The sequence below is a fragment of the Parasteatoda tepidariorum genome, chromosome 1 (assembly GCF_982258835.1).
Source record: "Parasteatoda tepidariorum strain Cologne lab strain chromosome 1, Ptep-v5.0, whole genome shotgun sequence".
NCBI lineage: Eukaryota > Metazoa > Arthropoda > Arachnida > Araneae > Theridiidae > Parasteatoda > Parasteatoda tepidariorum.
This window is the reverse complement of record NC_141755.1, coordinates 125,264,687-125,270,733: the sequence shown is the minus strand read 5'-3', so window position 1 is coordinate 125,270,733 and position 6,047 is coordinate 125,264,687.

The window sequence follows — 6,047 nt, the reverse complement described above, 5'->3', positions numbered from 1 at the left end:
CTCATCTTACTTATATTTTATACAGGCATTCCTCTAAAAATTAAAAATTTACGCTATATATATATATATATATATATATATATATATATATATATATATATATATATATATATATATATATATATATATATATATATATACATATATATATATAGCGGAGGTTTAAAATAAAAAGAATTTGTATATTTACAAATTCTTTTTAAAATAAAAAATTCAATTCTATTTATAAGCAAAATTTAACTATAAATCTATTCAAACACACGTATCGCTGGCATTTTTTTTTATTTTATTGAGACCGATAATTTTGTTAAAGAATCTTAAAGTGAAGACTTATAGTTAGAATGATAATTTTAATTAAATTGTATCGCAATAATTTGAGAGAAAGATTTTGCGGAGTATACAAAACTCAAATTCGCTTTAAAACTCAACTAATGGTCAATTTAAAAAAATCTTCGAGATTTTCAATTTTTTCATATTTAAAGCCGTGATGGTTGTGAGGATAGAGCGTTCGCCTTCCAATGAGGTGAGCCGTGTTCGAATCCCAGCGATGGCTGGTCGATACGAATATTCCCGTTCTAGGAATCAATCTTAATGGTTCGAGGGGTGGCTTAAATATGATAATTGGTTAGTGCAGACGAGATTTTAAGTTACAAAATAAGACACGAAAACGTACTTTCTCTGAATAAACGAAAGTTTTTTTCCCGATGGATTTGGATTTCTAACCCCCAAAAGATAGGGGGACATTTGTGAAATAGGGTACCGATAAATGGGTCAGAGGAACGATCCAATGTTTCGGCCCTTAAAATTAATTTTACTTTTTGCATATGTCGAGATCTTTTTAAGCGAATTGGAAAAAAAATTTTTTCACACAACTACAATCGAAAGATAATTCTATGTAAAAAATAACTTTCATATATTTTTAATAATATTAAATATACTTTTTTTTAAAACTTTTTTATTTAATAATAGTTGAAAAATTTCGAGTACAATCTGAAATACAAGCTGTAATTTTAAAAAATTTGATCGAAACGGATTGAGTAGTTCCTGAAAAATAGATTTTCAAAATGTAACTTTTTTGAAATTTGATTTTTCTCGAATATTGTATTTCACCCTGTTAAATTGCATTCTTTTTAATAATGTGAAGAAAAAAAATATGTCGAATGGCGAATTACGCAAAAGTAAAATTTGCATTACGGGCTTCAAACGTATAGGTTCGCTCTCCTGACCAAATTATCGTGACCCTATCTCATAGAAACGCTCTCCCCTAAGAAAAAAAAGAAACTAACTTGATTTATCAAATCTGTTAGCCTAGCGATTGAAAACAAAGAATTATTCACTAAAAAACTATTGAAGAAGAAGGTGAAGTGACCTACTTTCAGAAGTAGGCGTTCAAGGTCTAGAACCACTTTCTTGAGAGAGAGAGAGAAAGGGAACATTAAAAAACAAATGAAGACCACAGTTGGTCACGATTCCTGTGAGTATAGGTCATGAAAAGTGGCAGAATCTTTTTCACTTCCGCATTTAATAAAAATCAATTAAATAGACTAATGCTATTTATTTATTTCAGATAACGAGGAAGTTTGCTTTAAAAGATGAACATCATTGTTCTTAGAGTAACAAAATATAATAACAATGAATTTTGTTTTGCTTTGCACGCATTATAAATTTGAATCCACATCTAAATAAGTTATTGCCTAACCGCTTCTCACAAGAAAAAATTTAAAACAATATATTGTATTTCATTAATAAATACAAGGAACCAAAACAAAACATGATACGCAAGTTTTAAGTTGAAATTTAATTTCTTTTTCTTGTGTGTAAAAATCACTTAATTTACCATCAATTTACTATCTCGGTCAAATGAAAAAAGTTAAATATGAGTCTTTGCATATGTTCACATCTTCATCATCTGAAAAATCATCTGCATTACTTTCACTTTTTTTTCTACTCTAACATTTATTTTGAACTTTTTACGTAAAAATATAGGTAAATATAATTTCAAAATATATTTTTTTTATATAAGTTTGGTAAATTCGAATCAGTTCATATAGCGATGACGCACCTTCTGTTAATAATAATTCTCCATATTAATTATAATTTCTGAAACTCAATAGATGGCGCTCTGCGCAGTAATGTAAAATCATTAGTTTTCTAATCAGTTTCCTCTATGACACTGTACCATTATCATCATCTTTTTGTTATTAAATATATATTATGTTAAAAGGCGTTTGTTATGATTGAAACCCCGAGATCTGAGATCATATCACCGTATTTAATATTGGCGCCCAACGTGGGGCTCGAACCCACGACCCCGAGATTAAGAGTCTCGTGCTCTACCGAATGCCAAAAAAGATCGAAACTGTCCTGAAACCAAAATTGATACCTTCCATCAGGGATCTCTTCCCCAACAACGAACCATTTATTTTTCAGCAGGATTCAGCTCCATGCCACACAGCCAAAGCATGCTTTCAAAATAAAGGCATAGATATATTACCATGGACAGGAAACAGCTGATCTCAATCCAATCTCAAACAAACTGATCTCAATCCAATTGAAAATTTGTGGCGACGTTTGACAATTCTTGTAAGAAAAAAACGTCCATCCGATAAAAGACATTTTATTGAAGCTATAATTGATTCTTGGCACCATGTGGTTACGAAAGATGAACTCCAAACACTCGTTCACTCGATGAAAAGACGCTGTGAAGCTGTCTTAAAAATTAAGGGTTATGCTACTAAGTATTGATTGTGTAAGTATTACTTTAAAAAAATGCAAATCTAAGATAGATCTTACTATTAATTGCATAACTTTTTTTGTAATACAGATATTGTAATACTGTATTTAGTATTAAATTCTGCATTAAATTACCTTCAATTTGATATATAAACGTTTGTATTTAAGGGAAAATTAATATATTCTACAAGCACACAAAGTTGAAAAACATGAAACTTTCAAAAAGTCTCCACACTTTTGGCCACCACTGTATATATATATATATATATATATATATATATATATATATATATATATATATATATATATATATATATATATATATATATATATATATATATATATATATATATATATATATAATAGAATTTTTATTAAAAAACCAAATTCATTCCCTTAACGCAAATGTTTTTCTTAAATTTTATTTTGTAATTTGAAATTCAGCTTGGAAAACAAAAAAAAATTAAATAAAATCCGAGTATAAAAACTTGCGTAGATTTGAATGATTTTAATTAAAAGAAGTTCTGAGCAGGGACCGAGAAAGACTAATTCAGGCCCAAGGCCCACCAAATTTTGTGGGCCCCTCACAAAATATTTTGAAATTAAATTGCTGTGGAGTAGTCCTAACAAGAAAAAAGAATCTATTGAACTGCATGATTCAAGAGAAACATATTCTAAGATAAATGCATCTATCAAACGCAGTAATCTATTACGCCTCAAAACAAAATATCAAACAACAAAACAATGTTACATCAAAATAAAAATAATATGATGACCGCAAACAATTGAAATCAGTGTTTTTGCTAAAGTCACTGATTAGCTGAATTATATTTTATTGTAAGCTGTAATTATTTTTATTTAGTACACAAAGCAAGACCACCTTTCATTAGATTTAATGATACGTTCGGCATGTTAGCTAAGATATTAAGGTCATTAATAATAATTTTTATTAAAAAATACATTTCAACACAGAAAAGATATCTAAAAAGAGCCAGAATTATATCTACTCATAGAAAATTAAAACACGTCTATATAACACATTTTAAAAAATTAACATTCATATTCAATGAAAAAGTTATATTCAAAATATTGATACATTTAAAAATCTCAATGAATTTAATTAAATGTCTTAAACAAAAGATTTAATCAAACTCTATATGAGAGCAGCTTCATCAGAAACAGATGGCGGCTCTACTTTATCAAGAGAGAAATATTTTGATAAAGAATTTCTCATTTTTTTTGTTGGCTTCATCATTTAAGGCTTTCTTTTTTTTTGCGCAACCAGATTGATAATTAGGTTTCATCAATCCAAAGCTATCAGGAAAATCAAAATTTTAATAGTGTCGAAGCGTGTAAATCAGTTTAAAACATTCGTTTAAGCCATTTGCGCAAAAATTGCACCCATTAAATTTCAACTGTACTTTCGAATTTGATAATTGCAATGTTTACATGAATTTGGTTGTATCACGATATAAAAAAAAAATTGAAATAAAATAAATGAATTTTTTGAGGAAAATTGTTTTTTTTTGTTCCTTACAGTATTTAAAAGAAACAGTAATATTGTGAACAAATTTTTGAGGCCCCTCAGAAATTGTGGGCCCTAGGCCCATGCTTATTGGGCCTAAGCTATAATCAGGCACTGGGTCTGACACTTTTAGGGAAAATAACATAAAGTGTCAATGTAACATAATTGTTTTTGCTTTCATTTTCCATGAGTATGTTTGTATGATTTTTATTTCAAATGAGATAGAGGTACATCCATCATAAAATAGTTCGGATACTTTCATGATTTATAGCCATTTCATACACTCAGATCTTCATTCTGATGCTAAGAGGAATTCTTAGCTTTGGCTTAGCAGTGTCTGCATGTTATTGCAGCGCCATCTATATATACATAAGAGCATAAAAGAGTCAGAGCGTATGTGTGAGGCGTTACAAAAATAAAGCTTACAAAAATATAGCAAAAGTAATCAGGACTGGATTACCCATTAGGCCAGACTAGGCCATGGCCTGGGGCCCCCAATGATTAGAGGCCCCCTTAAAAAGGGATTTTTTGAAAATAAATTAAAAAAAACAATGATTTATAAAATGTTATGATTATGTTTTAGTTCTAATTTAATAACATAAAGTAAATTTTAATTTATTATTATTTATTTTTATTTTAAATATGATTTCTTAAATGAAAAGATATATAAATACTTTTATATTTGAATAAATAAAAAAATGTACGAGAAAAAAAATTTAATCTAAGGGGCCCAAAAATTTGAATGGCCTAGGGCCCCTCGTACGCTTAATCCACCCCAGATAATAATAATAATAAATAAATAGTGTGTGTGATAACTTGTAATTACTGAACGAGTATATTATAATTTCCTGAGGTAACAAGAAAGAGAGAGATGAATTGTTTGCCAGACATAAATCTTAAAATTTATATTGAAATTAAAGAAAAAAGTTCTTTATTGTTAGTCCCGATCACTGGTAAAATAACTTCCCATTTATTTATTACACCATAGGTCTGTATTTTTAAGGTTATTGCATTTCAAATGATTATCACAAGACTGCGAAATAGAAGTTTTTGAAAAATACAATAGAAGTAGTTGTTGGTGATTTATATGTTATTTGATGTGCTGCTTTCGAAAATGACCTCCATTTTCCACCATCACGTCAGGATTTTTTGTAAAATCGATATCGATGTTCTTACTAAAATCCTATTTGGAAAGGAACTCTCTCAAATAATTGTGCATGTATTATCAGGTAACTGTTCTCTTCATTCATTTCGATCTATGTAAAATTGAATCTTGTGAAGGTAAACTAATTTTGGAGCGACCGGCTAATTTTTTTATAGGTTAAGATGAATGAAAAATACTGTTGCGCCAGATCTAACAAGTCACCTCTGGTCGAGCGAAAGACAATAAGTTCTTTGAGTTTAAACTTTTTGCATCAGTTTCTCGAAGAAAATCACCAACATACCATTTTAATTTATTTTATGAAGGTAAAATTGACGATTGACCGAGAATAGTGTGCATGTGTACATGAAAGTTCGAAACAAAAAACAAAAGAAAAAATTTCTATATAAATGCATAACTCGCTTTCCTCTGAAACGTATAATGATCTTTTATGCCTAATCTCAGATCTTGAGTTAACATCTAACAGTTGTCGGCGAGCTTGTCTCATCTTCCTTGATATTTACGCTCCTTATCTCTGATATCTTGATGGAACCTTGTACTTCGCTGATTGCTCCTACATTTTCGGGGAAAAAAGTCCACGTGTAAGTGGAGGCATTTTGACGCTCATAGAGCAATCCAAAGTTTTAA